We start from the raw sequence: 17031 nt of genomic DNA on the forward strand, positions 1-17031 counted from the left end.
TGTTAATTCACCTCACAGAGTTACATCTGTATTTCGTGGATCTCTTTGCTTGCCTTATTTCTGTGGAATCTGAGAACAGATATTTCGGATCCCTTTGAAGACTATAGGGCCAAAGGAAATATCCTCCGATAACAAAGAGAAAGAAGCTTTCTGAGAAACTTCTTTGTGTTCTGTGAAATCATCTCACAGAGTTACAGCTTTCCACTCAAGAAGCCTTTCGCTAAGACAGTTCTTGTGGAATTGGCAAAGTGATATTTGGAAGCCCATAGAAGGCTATGGTGAAAAAGGAAATATCCTCACATGAAATCTGGAAAGAAGCTTTCTGAGAAACTGCTCTGTGATGTGTGACTTCCACTCACAGAGTTACATGTGTATTTCGTGGATCTCTCTGCTAGCCTTATTTCTGTGGAATCTGAGAACAGATATTTCGGATCCTTTGAAGACTATAGGGCCAAAGGAAATATCCTCCGATAACAAAGAGAAAGAAGCTTTTTGAGAAACTTCTTTGTGTTCTGTGAAATCATCTCACAGAGTTACAGCTTTCCCCTCAAGAAGCCTTTCGCTACGACGGTTCTTGTGGAATTGACAAAGGGATATTTGGGAGCCCATAGAGGCCTATGGTGAAAAAGGAAATATCCTCAGATGAAATCTGGAGAGAAGGTTTCTGAGAAACTGCTTAGTGTTCTGTTAATTCATCTCACAGAGTTACATCTGTATTTCGTGGATCTCTTTGCTAGCCTTATTTCTGTGGAATCTGAGAACAGATATTTCGGATCCCTTTGAAGACTATAGGGCCAAAGGAAATATCCTCCGATAACAAAGAGAAAGAAGCTTTCTGAGAAACTCCTTTGTGTTCTTTGAAATCATCTCACGGAGTTACAGCTTTCAACTCAAGAAGCCTTTCGCTAAGACAGTTCTTGAGGAATTGGCAAAGGGATATTTGAGAGCCCATAGAGGCCTATGGTGAAAAACTAAATATCCTCAGATGAAATCTGGGAAGAAGCTTTCTGAGAAACTGCTTAGTGTTCTGTTAATTCATCTCACAGAGTTACATCTGTATTTCGTGGATCTCTTTGCTAGCCTTATTTCTGTGGAATCTGAGAACAGATATTTCGGATCCCTTTGAAGACTATAGGGCCAAAGGAAATATCCTCCGATAACAAAGAGAAAGAAGCTTTCTGAGAAACTTCTTTGTGTTCTGTGAAATCATCTCACAGAGTTACAGCTTTCCCTTCAAGAAGCCTTTCGCTAAGACAGTTCTTGTGGAATTGGCAAAGGGATATTTGGAAGCCCATAGAGGGCTACGGTGAAAAAGGAAATATCCTCAGATGAAATCTGGAAAGAAGCTTTCTGAGAAACTGCTTAGTGTTCTGTTAATTCACCTCACAGAGTTACATCTGTATTTCGTGGATCTCTTTGCTAGCCTTATTTCTGTGGAATCTGAGAACAGATATTTCGGATCCCTCTGAAGACTATAGGGTCAAAGGAAATATCCTCCGATAACAAAGAGAAAGAAGCTTTCTGAGAAACTTCTTTGTGTTCTGTGAAATCATCTCACAGAGTTACAGCTTTCCCTTCAAGAAGCCTTTCGCTAAGACAGTTCTTGTGGAATTGGCAAAGGGATATTTCAAGCCCATAGAGGGCTATGGTGAAAAAGGAAATATACTCAGATGAAATCTGGAAAGAAGCTTTCTGAGAAACTGCTCTGTGATGTGTGACTTCTACTCACAGAGTTACATCTGTATTTCGTGGATCTCTTTGTTAGCCTTATTTATGTGGAATCTGAGAACAGATATTTCGGATCCCTTTGAACACTATAGGGCCAAAGGAAATATCCTCCGATAACAAAGAGAAAGAAGCTTTCTGAGAAACTTCTTTGTGTTCTGTGAAATCATCTCACAGAGTTACAGCTTTCCCCTCAAGAAGCCTTTCGCTAAGACAGTTCTTGCGGAATTGGCAAAGGGATATTTGGGAGCCCATAGAGGCCTACGGTGAAAAAGGAAATATCCTCAGATGAAATCCGGAAAGAAGCTTTCTGAGAAACTACTTAGGGTTCTGTTAATTCATCTCACAGAGTTACATCTGTATTTCGTGGATCTCTTTGCTATTCTTATTTCTGTGGAATCTGAGAACAGATATTTCGGATCCCTTTGAAGACTATAGGGCCAAAGGAAATATCCTCCGATAACAAAGAGAAAGAAGCTTTCTGAGAAACTTCTTTGTGTTCTGTGAAATCATCTCACAGAGTTACAGCTTTCCACTCAAGAAGCCTTTCGCTAAGACAGTTCTTGTGGAATTGGCAAAGGGATATTTGGATGCCCATAGAGGGCTAGGGTGAAAAAGGAAATATCCTCAGATGAAATCTGGAAAGAAGCTTTCTGAGAAACTGCTTACTGTTCTGTTAATTCATCTCACAGAGTTACATCTGTATTTCGTGGATCTCTTTGCTAGCCTTATTTCTGTGGTATCTGAGAACAGATATTTCGGATCCCTTTGAAGACTATAGGGCCAAAGGAAATATCCTCCGATAACAAAGAGAAAGAAGCTTTCTGAGAAACTTCTTTGTGTTCTGTGAAATCATCTCACAGAGTTACAGCTTTCGCCTCAAGAAGCCTTTCGCTAAGACAGTTCTTGTGGAATTGGCAAAGGGATATTTGGGAGCCCATAGAGGCCTATGGTGAAAAAGGAAATATCCTCAGATGAAATCTGGAAAGAAGCTTTCTGAGAAGCTGCTCTGTTATGTGTGACTTCCACTCTCAGAGTTACATCTGTATTTCGTGGATCTCTTTGCTAGCCTTATTTCTGTGGAATCTGAGAACAGATATTTCGGATCCCTTTGAAGACTATAGGGCCAAAGGAATTATCCTCAGATAACAAAGAGAAAGAAGCTTTCTGAGAAACTTCTTTGTGTTCTGTGAAATCATCTCACAGAGTTACAGCTTTCCCTTCAAGAAGCCTTTCGCTAAGACAGTTCTTGTGGAATTTGCAAAGTGATATTTGGAAGCCCGTAGAGGGCTATGGTGAAAAAGGAAATATCCTCAGATGAAACCTGGAAAGAAGCTTTCTGAGAAACTGCTCTGTGATGTGTGACTTCCACTCACAGAGTTACATCTGTATTTCGTGGATCTCTTTGCTACCCTTATTTCTGTGGAATCTGAGAACAGATATTTCGGATCCCTTTGAAGACTATAGGGCCAAAGGAAATATCCTCCGATAACAAAGAGAAAGAAGCTTTCTGAGAAACTTCTTTGTGTTCTGTGAAATCATCTCACAGAGTTACAGCTTTCCACTCAGAAAGCCTTTCGCTAACACAGTTCATGTGGAATTGGCAAAGGGATATTTGGGAGCCCATAGAGGCCTATGGTGAAAAAGGAAATATCCTCAGATGAAATCTGGAAGGAAGCTTTCTGAGAAACTGCTTAGTGTTCTGTTAATTCATCTCACACAGTTACATCTGTATTTCGTGGATCTCTTTGCTAGCCTTATTTCTGTGGAATCTGAGAACAGATATTTCGGATCCCTTTGAAGACTATAGGGCCAAAGGAAATATCCTCCGATAACAAAGAGAAAGAAGCTTTCTGAGAAACTTCTTTGTGTTCTGTGAAATCATCTCACAGAGTTACAGCTTTCCCCTCAAGAAGTCTTTCGCTAAGACAGTTCTTGTGGAATTGGCAAAGGGATATTTGGAAGCCCATAGAGGGCTATGGTGAAAAAGGAAATATCCTCAGATGAAATCTGGAAAGAAGATTTGTGAGAAACTGCTCTGTGATGTGTGACTTCCACTCACAGAGTTACATCTGTATTTCGTGGATCTCTTTGCTAGCCTTATTTCTGTGGAATCTGAGAACAGATATTTCGGATCCCTTTGAAGACTATAGGGCCAAAGGAAATATCCTCAGATAACAAAGAGAAGGAAGCTTTCTGAGAAACTTCTTTGGGTTCTGTGAAATCATCTCACAGAGTTACAGCTTTCCCCTCAAGAAGCCTGTCGCAAGACAGTTCTTGTGGAATTGGCAAAGGGATATTTCAGAGCCCATAGAGGCCTATGGTGAAAAAGGAAATATCCTCAGATGAAATCTGGAAAGAAGCTTTCTGAGAAACTGCTTAGTGTTCTGTTAATTCATCTCACAGAGTTCAATCTGTATTTCGTGAATCTCTTTGCTAGCCTTATTTCTGTGGAATCTGAGAACAGATATTTTGGATCCCTTTGAAGACTATAGGGCCAAAGGAAATATCCTCCGATAACAAAGAGAACGAAGCTTTCTGAGAAACTTCTTTGTGTTCTGTGAAATCATCTCACAGAGTTACAGCTTTCCCCTCAAGAAGCCTTTCGCTAAGACAGTTCTTGTGGAATTGGCAAAGTGAAATTTGGAAGCCCATAGAGGGCTATGGTGAAAAAGGAAATATCCTCAGATGAAATCTGGAAAGAAGCTTTCTGAGAAACTGCTCTGTGATGAGTGACTTCCACTCACAGAGTTACATCTGTATTTCGTGGATCTCTTTGCTAGCTTTATTTCTGTGAAATCTGAGAACAGATATTTCGGATCCCTTTGAAGACTATAGGGCCAATGGAAATATCCTCCGATAACAAAGAGAAAGAGGCTTTCTGAGAAACTTCTTTGTGTTCTGTGAAATCATCTCACAGAGTTACAGCTTTCCACTCAAGAAGCCTTTCGCTAAGACAGTTCTTGTGGAATTGGCAAAGGGATATTTGGATGCCCATAGAGGGCTATGGTGAAAAAGGAAATATCCTCAGATGAAATCTGGAAAGAAGCTTTCTGAGAAACTGCTTAGTGTTCTGTTAATTCATCTCACAGAGTTACATCTGTATTTCGTGGATCTCTTTGCTAGCCTTATTTCTGTGGTATCTGAGAACAGATATTTCGGATCCCTTTGAAGACTATAGGGCCAAAGGAAATATCCTCCGATAACAAAGAGAAAGAAGCTTTCTGAGAAACTTCTTTGTGTTCTGTGAAATCATCTCACAGAGTTACAGCTTTCGCCTCAAGAAGCCTTTCGCTAAGACAGTTCTTGTGGAATTGGCAAAGGGATATTTGGGAGCCCATAGAGGCCTACGGTGAAAAAGGAAATATCCTCAGATGAAATCTGGAAAGAAGCTTTCTGAGAAACTGCTTAGTGTTCTGTTAATTCATCTCACAGAGTTACATCTGTATTTCGTGGATCTCTTTGCTAGCCTTATTTCTGTGGAATCTGAGAACAGATATTTCAAATCCCTTTGAAGACTATAGGGCCAAAGGAAATATCCTCCGATAACAAAAAGAAAGAAGCTTTCTGTGAAACTTCTTTGTGTTCTGTGAAATCATCTCACAGAGTTACAGCTTTCCACTCAAGAAGCCTTTCTCTAAGACAGTTCTTGTGGAATTGGCAAAGGGATATTTGGGAGCCCATAGAGGCCTATGGTGAAAAAGGAAATATCCTCAGATGAAATCTGGAAAGAAGCTTTCTGAGAAACTGCTCTGTGATGTGTGACTTCCACTCACAGAGTTACATCTGTATTTCGTGGATCTCTTTGCTAGCCTTATTTCTGTGGAATCTGAGAACAGATATTTCGGATCCCTTTGAAGACTATAGGGCCAAAGGAAATATCCTCCGATAACAAAGAGAAAGAAGCTTTCTGAGAAACTTCTTTGTGTTCTTTGAAATCATCTCACAGAGTTACAGCTTTCCCCTCAAGAAGCCTTTCGCTAAGACAGTTCTTGTGGAATTGGCAAAGGGATATTTGGGAGCCCTTAGAGGCCTATGGTGAAAAAGGAAATATCCTAAGATGAAATCGGGAAAGAAGCTTTCTGAGAAACTGCTTAGTGTTCTGTTAATTCATCTCACAGAGTTACATCTGTATTTCGTGGATCTCTTTGCTAGCCTTATTTCTGTGGAATCTGAGAACAGATATTTCGGATCTCTTTGAAGACTATAGGGCCAAAGGAAATATCCTCCGACAACAAAGAGAAAGAAGCTTTCTGAGAAACTTCTTTGTGTTCTGTGAAATCATCTCACAGAGTTACAGCTTTCCCCTCAAGGAGCCTTTCGCAAAGACAGTTCTTGTGGAATTGGCAAAGGGATATTTCAGAGCCCATAGAGGCCTATGGTGAAAAAGGAAATATCCTCAGATGAAATCTGGAAAGAAGCTTTCTGAGAAGCTGCTCTGTTATGTGTGACTTCCACTCTCAGAGTTACATCTGTATTTCGTGGATCTCTTTGCTAGCCTTATTTCTGTGGAATCTGAGAACAGATATTTCGGATCCCTTTGAAGACTATAGGGCCAAAGGAAATATCCTCAGATAACAAAGAGAAAGAAGCTTTCTGAGAAACTTCTTTGTGTTCTGTGAAATCATCTCACAGAGTTACAGCTTTCCACTCAGAAAGCCTTTCCCTAACACAGTTCATGTGGAATTGGCAAAGGGATATTTGGGAGCCCATAGAGGCCTATGGTGAAAAAGGAAATATCCTCAGATGAAATCTGGAAGGAAGCTTTCTGAGAAACTGCTTAGTGTTCTGTTAATTCATCTCACAGAGTTACATGTGTATTTCGTGGATCTCTTTGCTAGCCTTATTTCTGTGGAATCTGAGAACAGATATTTCGGATCCCTTTGAAGACTATAGGGCCAAAGGAAATATCCTCCGATAACAAAGAGAAAGAAGCTTTCTGAGAAACTTCTTTGTGTTCTGTGAAATCATCTCACAGAGTTACAGCTTTCCCCTCAAGAAGTCTTTCGCTAAGACAGTTCTTGTGGAATTGGCAAAGGGATATTTGGAAGCCCATAGAGGGCTATGGTGAAAAAGGAAATATCCTCAGATGAAATCTGGAAAGAAGATTTGTGAGAAACTGCTCTGTGATGTGTGACTTCCACTCACAGAGTTACATCTGTATTTCGTGGATCTCTTTGCTAGCCTTATTTCTGTGGAATCTGAGAACAGATATTTCGGATCCCTTTGAAGACTATAGGGCCAATGGAAATATCCTCAGATAACAAAGAGAAGGAAGCTTTCTGAGAAACTTCTTTGGGTTCTGTGAAATCATCTCACAGAGTTACAGCTTTCCCCTCAAGAAGCCTGTCGCAAGACAGTTCTTGTGGAATTGGCAAAGGGATATTTCAGAGCCCATAGAGGCCTATGGTGAAAAAGGAAATATCCTCAGATGAAATCTGGAAAGAAGCTTTCTGAGAAACTGCTTAGTGTTCTGTTAATTCATCTCACAGAGTTCAATCTGTATTTCGTGAATCTCTTTGCTAGCCTTATTTCTGTGGAATCTGAGAACAGATATTTTGGATCCCTTTGAAGACTATAGGGCCAAAGGAAATATCCTCCGATAACAAAGAGAACGAAGCTTTCTGAGAAACTTCTTTGTGTTCTGTGAAATCATCTCACAGAGTTACAGCTTTCCCCTCAAGAAGCCTTTCGCTAAGACAGTTCTTGTGGAATTGGCAAAGTGAAATTTGGAAGCCCATAGAGGGCTATGGTGAAAAAGGAAATATCCTCAGATGAAATCTGGAAAGAAGCTTTCTGAGAAACTGCTCTGTGATGAGTGACTTCCACTCACAGAGTTACATCTGTATTTCGTGGATCTCTTTGCTAGCTTTATTTCTGTGCAATCTGAGAACAGATAATTCGGATCCCTTTGAAGACTATAGGGCCAAAGGAAATATCCTCCGATAACAAAGAGAAAGAGGCTTTCTGAGAAACTTCTTTGTGTTCTGTGAAATCATCTCACAGAGTTACAGCTTTGCACTCAAGAAGCCTTTCGCTAAGACAGTTCTTGTGGAATTGGCAAAGGGATATTTGGATGCCCATAGAGGGCTATGGTGAAAAAGGAAATATCCTCAGATGAAATCTGGAAAGAAGCTTTCTGAGAAACTGCTTAGTGTTCTGTTAATTCATCTCACAGAGTTACATCTGTATTTCGTGGATCTCTTTGCTAGCCTTATTTCTGTGGTATCTGAGAACAGATATTTCGGATCCCTTTGAAGACTATAGGGCCAAAGGAAATATCCTCCGATAACAAAGAGAAAGAAGCTTTCTGAGAAACTTCTTTGTGTTCTGTGAAATCATCTCACAGAGTTACAGCTTTCGCCTCAAGAAGCCTTTCGCTAAGACAGTTCTTGTGGAATTGGCAAAGGGATATTTGGGAGCCCATAGAGGCCTACGGTGAAAAAGGAAATATCCTCAGATGAAATCTGGAAAGAAGCTTTCTGAGAAACTGCTTAGTGTTCTGTTAATTCATCTCACAGAGTTACATCTGTATTTCGTGGATCTCTTTGCTAGCCTTATTTCTGTGGAATCTGAGAACAGATATTTCAAATCCCTTTGAAGACTATAGGGCCAAAGGAAATATCCTCCGATAACAAAAAGAAAGAAGCTTTCTGTGAAACTTCTTTGTGTTCTGTGAAATCATCTCACAGAGTTACAGCTTTCCACTCAAGAAGCCTTTCTCTAAGACAGTTCTTGTGGAATTGGCAAAGGGATATTTGGGAGCCCATAGAGGCCTATGGTGAAAAAGGAAATATCCTCAGATGAAATCTGGAAAGAAGCTTTCTGAGAAACTGCTCTGTGATGTGTGACTTCCACTCACAGAGTTACATCTGTATTTCGTGGATCTCTTTGCTAGCCTTATTTCTGTGGAATCTGAGAACAGATATTTCGGATCCCTTTGAAGACTATAGGGCCAAAGGAAATATCCTCCGATAACAAAGAGAAAGAAGCTTTCTGAGAAACTTCTTTGTGTTCTTTGAAATCATCTCACAGAGTTACAGCTTTCCCCTCAAGAAGCCTTTCGCTAAGACAGTTCTTGTGGAATTGGCAAAAGGATATTTGGGAGCCCTTAGAGGCCTATGGTGAAAAAGGAAATATCCTCAGATGAAATCGGGAAAGAAGCTTTCTGAGAAACTGCTTAGTGTTCTGTTAATTCATCTCACAGAGTTACATCTGTATTTCGTGGATCTCTTTGCTAGCCTTATTTCTGTGGAATCTGAGAACAGATATTTCGGATCTCTTTGAAGACTATAGGGCCAAAGGAAATATCCTCCGACAACAAAGAGAAAGAAGCTTTCTGAGAAACTTCTTTGTGTTCTGTGAAATCATCTCACAGAGTTACAGCTTTCCCCTCAAGGAGCCTTTCGCAAAGACAGTTCTTGTGGAATTGGCAAAGGGATATTTCAGAGCCCGTAGAGGCCTATGGTGAAAAAGGAAATATCCTCAGATGAAATCGGGAAAGAAGCTTTCTGAGAAGCTGCTCTGTTATGTGTGACTTCCACTCTCAGAGTTACATCTGTATTTCGTGGATCTCTTTGCTAGCCTTATTTCTGTGGAATCTGAGAACAGATATTTCGGATCCCTTTGAAGACTATAGGGCCAAAGGAAATATCCTCAGATAACAAAGAGAAAGAAGCTTTCTGAGAAACTTCTTTGTTTTCTGTGAAATCATCTCACAGAGTTACAGCTTTCCCCTCAAGAAGCCTTTCGCTAAGACAGTTCTTGTGGAATTGGCAAAGGGATATTTGGGAGCCCATAGAGGCCTATGGTGAAAAAGGAAATATCCTCAGATGAAATCTGGAAAGAAGCTTTCTGAGAAACTGCTTAGTGTTCTGTTAATTCATCTCACAGAGTTACATCTGTATTTCGTGGATCTCTTTGCTAGCCTTATTTCTGTGGAATCTGAGAACAGATATTTCGGATCCCTTTGAAGACTATAGGGCCAAAGGAAATATCCTCCGATAACAAAGAGAAAGAAGCTTTCTGAGAAACTTCTTTGTGTTCTGTGAAATCATCTCACAGAGTTACAGCTTTCCCCTCAAGAAGCCTTTCGCTAAGACAGTTCTTGTGGAAATGGCAAAGTGATATTTGGAAGCCCATACAGGACTATGGTGAAAAAGGAAATATCCTCAGATGAAATCTGGAAAGAAGCTTTCTGAGAAACTGCTCTGTGATGTGTGACTTCCACTCACAGAGTTACATATGTATTTCGTGGATCTCTTTGCTACCCTTATTTCTGTGGAATCTGAGAACAGATATTTCGGATCCCTTTGAAGACTATAGGGCCAAAGGAAATATCCTCCGATAACAAAGAGAAAGAAGCTTTCTGAGAAACTTCTTTGTGTTCTGTGAAATCATCTCACAGAGTTACAGCTTTCCACTCAGAAAGCCTTTCGCTAACACAGTTCATGTGGAATTGGCAAAGGGATATTTGGGAGCCCATAGAGGCCTATGGTGAAAAAGGAAATATCCTCAGATGAAATCTGGAAAGAAGCTTTCTGAGAAACTGCTTAGTGTTCTGTTAATTCATCTCACAGAGTTACATGTGTATTTCGTGGATCTCTTTGCTAGCCTTATTTCTGTGGAATCTGAGAACAGATATTTCGGATCCCTTTGAAGACTATAGGGCCAAAGGAAATATCCTCCGATAACAAAGAGAAAGAAGCTTTCTGAGAAACTTCTTTGTGTTCTGTGAAATCATCTCACAGAGTTACAGCTTTCCCCTCAAGAAGTCTTTCGCTAAGACAGTTCTTGTGGAATTGGCAAAGTGATATTTGGAAGCCCATAGACGGCTATGGTGAAAAAGGAAATATCCTCAGATGAAATCAGGAAAGAAGCTTTCTGAGAAACTGCTCTGTGATGTGCGACTTCCACTCACAGAGTTACATCTGTATTTCGTGGATCTCTTTGCTAGCCTTATTTCTGTGGAATCTGAGAACAGATACTTCGGATCCCTTTGAAGACTATAGGGCCAAAGGAAATATCCTCCGATAACAAAGAGAAAGAAGCTTTCTGAGAAACTTCTTTGTGTTCTGTGAAATCATCTCACAGAGTTACAGCTTTCCCCTCAAGAAGCCTTTCGCTAAGACAGTTCTTGTGGATTTGGCAAAGGGATATTTGGGATCCCATAGAGGCCTATGGTGAAAAAGGAAATATCCTCAGATGAAATCTGGAAAGAAGCTTTCTGATAAACTGCTTAGGGTTCTGTTAATTCATCTCACAGAGTTACATCTGTATTTCGTGGGTCTCTTTGCTATCCTTATTTCTGTGGAATCTGAGAACAGATATTTCGGATCCCTTTGAAGACTATAGGGCCAAAGGAAATATCCTCCGATAACAAAGAGAAAGAAGCTTTCTGAGAAACTTCTTTGTGTTCTGTGAAATCATCTCACTAAGTTGCAGCTTTCCCTTCAAGAAGCCTTTCCCTAAGACAGCTCTTGTGGAATTGGCAAAGGGATATTTGGAAGCCCATAGAGGGCTATGGTGAAAAAGGAAATATCCTCAGATGAAATCTGGAAAGAAGCTTTCTGAGAAACTGCTTAGTGTTCTGTTAATTCACCTCACAGAGTTACATCTGTATTTCGTGGATTTCTTTGCTAGCCTTATTTCTGTGGAATCTGAGAACAGATATTTCGGATCCCTTTGAAGACTATAGGGTCAAAGGAAATATCCTCCGATAACAAAGAGAAAGAAGCTTTCTGAGAAACTTCTTTGTGTTCTGTGAAATCATCTCACAGAGTTACAGCTTTCCCTTCAAGAAGCCTTTCGCTAAGACAGTTCTTGTGGAATTGGCAAAGTGATATTAGAAAGCCCATAGAGGACTATGGTGAAAAAGGAAATATCCTCAGATGAAATCTGGAAAGAAGCTTTCTGAGAAACTGCTCTGTGATGTGTGACTTCCACTCACAGAGTTACATCTGTATTTCGTGGATCTCTTTGCTAGCCTTATTTCTGTGGAATGTGAGAACAGATATTTCGGATCCTTTGAAGACTATAGGTCCAAAGGAAATATCCTCCGATAACAAAGAGAAAGAAGCTTTCTGAGAAACTTCTTTGTGTTCTGTGAAATCATCTCACAGAGTTACAGCTTTCCCCTCAAGAAGCCTTTCGCTAAGACAGTTCTTGTGGAATTCACAAAGGGATATTTGGGAGCCCATAGAGGCCTATGGTGAAAAAGGAAATATCCTCAGATGAAATCTGGAAAGAAGCTTTCTGAGAAACTGCTTAGTGTTCTGTTAATTCATCTCACAGAGTTACATCTGTATTTCGTGGATCTCTTTGCTAGCCTTATTTCTGTGGAATCTGAGAACAGATACTTCGGATCCTTTTGAAGACTATAGGGCCAAAGGAAATATCCTCCGATAACAAAGAGAAAGAAGCTTTCTGAGAAACTTCTTTGTGTTCTGTGAAATCATCTCACAGAGTTACAGCTTTCCCTTCAAGAAGCCTTTCCCTTAGACAGTTCTTGTGGAATTGGCAAAGGGATATTTGGGAGCCCATACAGGACTATGGTGAAAAAGGAAATATCCTCAGATGAAATCTGGAAAGAAGCTTTCTGAGAAACTGCTTAGTGTTCTGTTAATTCATCTCACAGAGTTACATCTGTATTTCGTGGATCTCTTTGCTAGCCTTATTTCTGTGGAATCTGAGAACAGATATTTCAGATCCCTTTGAAGACTATAGGTCCAAAGGAAATATCCTCCGATAACAAAGAGAAGGAGGCTTTCTGAGAAACTTCTTTGTGTTCTGTGAAATCATCTCACAGAGTTACAGCTTTCCCCTCAAGAAGCCTTTCGCTAAGACAGTTCTTGTGGAATTGGCAAAGGGATATTTGGAAGCCCCTAGAGGGCTATGGTGAAAAAGGAAATATCCTCAGATGAAATCTGGAAAGAAGCTTTCTGAGAAACTGCTCTGTGATGTGTGACTTCCACTCACAGAGTTACATCTGTATTTCGTGGATCTCTTCGCTAGCCTTATTTCTGTGGCATCTGAGAACAGATATTTCCGATCCCTTTGAAGACTATAGGGCCAAAGGAAATATCCTCCGATAACAAAGAGAAAGAAGCTTTCTGATAAACTTCTTTGTGTTCTGTGAAATCATCTCACAGAGTTACAGCTTTCCCCTCAAGAAGCCTTTCGCTAAGACAGTTCTTGTGGAATTGGCAAAGGGATATTTGGGAGCCCCTAGAGGCCTATGGTGAAAAAGGAAATATCCTCAGATGAAATCTGGAAAGAAGCTTTCTGAGAAACTGCTCTGTGATGTGTGACTTCCACTCACAGAATTACATCTGTATTTCTTGGATCTCTTGGCTAGCCTTATTTCTGTGGAATCTGAGAACAGATATTTCGGATCCCTTTGAAGACTATAGGGCCAAAGGAAATATCCTCCGATAACAAAGAGAAAGAAGCTTTCTGAGACACTTCTTTGGGTTCTGTGAAATCATCTCACAGAGTTACAGCTTTCCCTTCAAGAAGCCTTTCCCTTAGACAGTTCTTGTGGAATTGGCAAAGGGATATTTGGGACACCATAGAGGGCTATGGTGAAAAAGGAAATATCCTCAGATGAAATCTGGAAAGAAGCTTTCTGAGCAACTGCTTAGTGTTCTGTTAATTCATCTCACAGAGTTACATCTGTATTTCGTGGATCTCTTTGCTAGCCTTATTTCTGTGGAATCTGAGAACAGATATTTCGGATTCCTCTGAAGACTATAGGGTCAAAGGAAATATCCTCCGATAACAAAGAGAAAGAAGCTCTGAGAACCTTCTTTGTGTTCTGTTAAATCATCTCACAGAGTTACAGCTTTCCCTTCAAGAAGCCTTTCGCTAAGACAGTTCTTGTGGAATTGGCAAAGGGATATTTGGAAGCCCATAGAGGGCTATGGTGAAAAAGGAAATATCCTCAGATGAAATCTGGAAAGAAGCTTTCTGAGAAACAGCTCTGTGATGTGTGACTTCCACTCACAGATTTACATCTGTATTTCGTGGATCCCTTTGCTAGCCTTATTTCTGTGGAATCTGAGAACAGATATTTCGGATCCCTTTGAAGACTATAGGGCCAAAGGAAATATCCTCCGATAACAAAGAGAAAGAAGCTTTCTGAGAAACTTCTTTGGGTTCTGTGAAATCATCTCACAGAGTTACAGCTTTCCCCTCAAGAAGCCTTTCGCTAAGACAGTTCTTGTGGAATTGGCAAAGGGATATTTGGGAGCCCATACAGGACTATGGTGAAAAAGGAAATATCCTCAGATGAAATCTGGAAAGAAGCTTTCTGAGAAACTGCTTAGTGTTCTGTTCATTCATCTCACAGAGTTACATCTGTATTTCGTGGATCTCTTTGCTAGCCTTATTTCTGTGGAATCTGAGAACAGATATTTCAGATCCCTTTGAAGACTATAGGTGCCAAGGAAATATCCTCCGATAACAAAGAGAAAGAAGCTTTCTGAGAAACTTCTTTGTGTTCTGTGAAATCATCTCACAGAGTTACAGCTTTCCCCTCAAGAAGCCTTTCGCTAAGACAGTTCTTGTGGAATTGGCAAAGGGATATTTGGGAGCCCATAGAGGCCTATGGTGAAAAAGGAAATATCCTCAGATGAAATCTGGAAAGAAGCTTTCTGAGAAACTGCTCTGTGATGTGTGACTTCCACTCACAGAGTTACATCTGTATTTCGTGGATCTCTTCCCTAGCCTTATTTCTGTGGAATCTGAGAACAGATATTTCCTATCCCTTTGAAGACTATAGGACCAAAGGAAATATCCTCCGATAACAAAGAGAAAGAAGCTTTCTGAGAAACTTCTTTGTGTTCTGTGAAATCATCTCACAGAGTTACAGCTTTCCCCTCAAGAAGCCTTTCGCTAAGACAGTTCTTGTGGAATTGGCAAAGGGATATTTGGGAGCCCATAGAGGCCTATGGTGAAAAAGGAAATATCCTCAGATGAAATCTGGAAAGAAGCTTTCTGAGAAACTGCTCTGTGATGTGTGACTTCCACTCACAGAGTTACATCTGTATTTCGTGGATCTCTTTGCTAGCCTTATTTCTGTGGAATCTGAGAACACATATTTCGGATCCCTTTGAAGACTATAGGGCCAAAGGAAATATCCTCCGATAACAAAGAGAAAGAAGCTTTCTGAGAAACTTCTTTGTGTTCTGTGAAATCATCTCACAGAGTTTCAGCTTTCCACTCAAGAAGCCTTTCGCTAAGACAGTTCTTGTGGAATTGGCAAAGTGATATTTGGAAGCCCATAGAGGGCTATGGTGAAAAAGGAAATATCCTCAGATGAAATCTGGAAAGAAGCTTTCTGAGAAACTGCTCTGTGATGTGTGACTTCCACTCACAGAGTTACATCTGTATTTCGTGGATCTCTTTGCTAGCCTTATTTCTGTGGAATCTGAGAACAGATATTTCGGATCCCTTTGAAGACTATAGGTCCAAAGGAAATATCCTCCGATAACAAAGAGAAAGAAGCTTTCTGAGAAACTTCTTTGTGTTCTGTGAAATCATCTCACAGAGTTACAGCTTTCCCCTCAAGAAGCCTTTCGCTAAGACAGTTCTTGTGGAATTGGCAAAGGGATATTTGCAAGCCCATAGAGGGCTATGGTGAAAAAGGAAATATCCTCAGATGAAATCTGGAAAGAAGCTTTCTGAGAAACTGCTCTGTGATGTGTGACTTCCACTCACAGAGTTACATCTGTATTTCGTGGATCTCTTCGCTAGCCTTATTTCTGTGGAATCTGAGAACAGATATTTCGGATCCCTCTGAAGACTATAGGGTCAAAGGAAATATCCTCCGATAACAAAGAGAAAGGAGCTTTCTGAGAAACTTCTTTGTGTTCTGTTAAATCATCTCACAGAGTTACAGCTTTCCCTTCAAGAAGCCTTTCGCTAAGACAGTTCTTGTGGAATTGGCAAAGGGATATTTGGGAGCCCATAGAGGGCTATGTTGAAAAAGGAAATATCCTCAGATGAAATCTGGAAAGAAGCTTTCTGAGAAACAGCTCTGTGATGTGTGACTACCACTCACAGATTTACATCTGTATTTCGTGGATCCCTTTGCTAGCCTTATTTCTGCGGAATCTGAAAACAGATATTTAGGATCCCTTTGAAGACTATAGGGCCAAAGGAAATATCCTCCGATAACAAAGAGAAAGAAGCTTTCTGAGAAACTTCTTTGTGTTCTGTGAAATCATCTCACAGAGTTACAGCTTTCCCCTCAAGAAGCCTTTCGCTAAGACAGTTCTTGTGGAATTGGCAAAGGGATATTTGGGAGCCCATACAGGACTATGGTGAAAAAGGAAATATCCTCAGATGAAATCTGGAAAGAAGCTTTCTGAGAAACTGCTTAGTGTTCTGTTAATTCATCTCACAGAGTTACATCTGTATTTCGTGGATCTCTTTGCTAGCCTTATTTCTGTGGAATCTGAGAACAGATATTTCAAATCCCTTTGAAGACTATAGGGCCAAAGGAAATATCCTCCGATAACAAAGAGAAAGAAGCTTTCTGAGAAACTTCTTTGTGTTCTGTGAAATCATCTCACAGAGTTACAGCTTTCCCCTCAAGAAGCCTTTCGCTAAGACAGTTCTTGTGGAATTGGCAAAGGGAGATTTGCAAGCCCCTAGAGGGCTATGGTGAAAAAGGAAATATCCTCAGATGAAATCAGGAAAGAAGCTTTCTGAGAAACTGCTCTGTGATGTGTGACTTCCACTCACAGAGTTACATCTGTATTTCGTGGATCTCTTCCCTAGCCTTATTTCTGTGGAATCTGAGAACAGATATTTCGGATCCCTCTGAAGACTATAGGGTCAAAGGAAATATCCTCCGATAACAAAGAGAAAGAAGCTTTCTGAGAAACTTCTTTGTGTTCTGTTAAATCATCTCACAGAGTTACAGCTTTCCCTTCAAGAAGCCTTTCGCTAAGACAGTTCTTGTGGAATTGGCAAAGGGATAATTGGGAGCCCATAGAGGCCTATGGTGAAAAAGGAAATATCCTCAGATGAAATCTGGAAAGAAGCTTTCTGAGAAACAGCTCTGTGATGTGTGACTACCACTCACAGATTTACATCTGTATTTCGTGGATCCCTTTGCTAGCCTTATTTCTGTGGAATCTGAGAACAGATATTTCGGATCCCTTTGAAGACTATAGGGCCAAAAGAAATATCCTCCGATAACAAAGAGAAAGAAGCTTTCTGAGAAACTTCTTTGTGTTCTGTGAAATCATCTCACAGAGTTACAGCTTTCCCCTCAAGAAGCCTTTCGCTAAGACAGTT

The sequence above is a fragment of the Macaca mulatta genome, chromosome 17 (assembly GCF_049350105.2).
Source record: "Macaca mulatta isolate MMU2019108-1 chromosome 17, T2T-MMU8v2.0, whole genome shotgun sequence".
Classification (NCBI taxonomy): Eukaryota; Metazoa; Chordata; class Mammalia; order Primates; family Cercopithecidae; genus Macaca; species Macaca mulatta.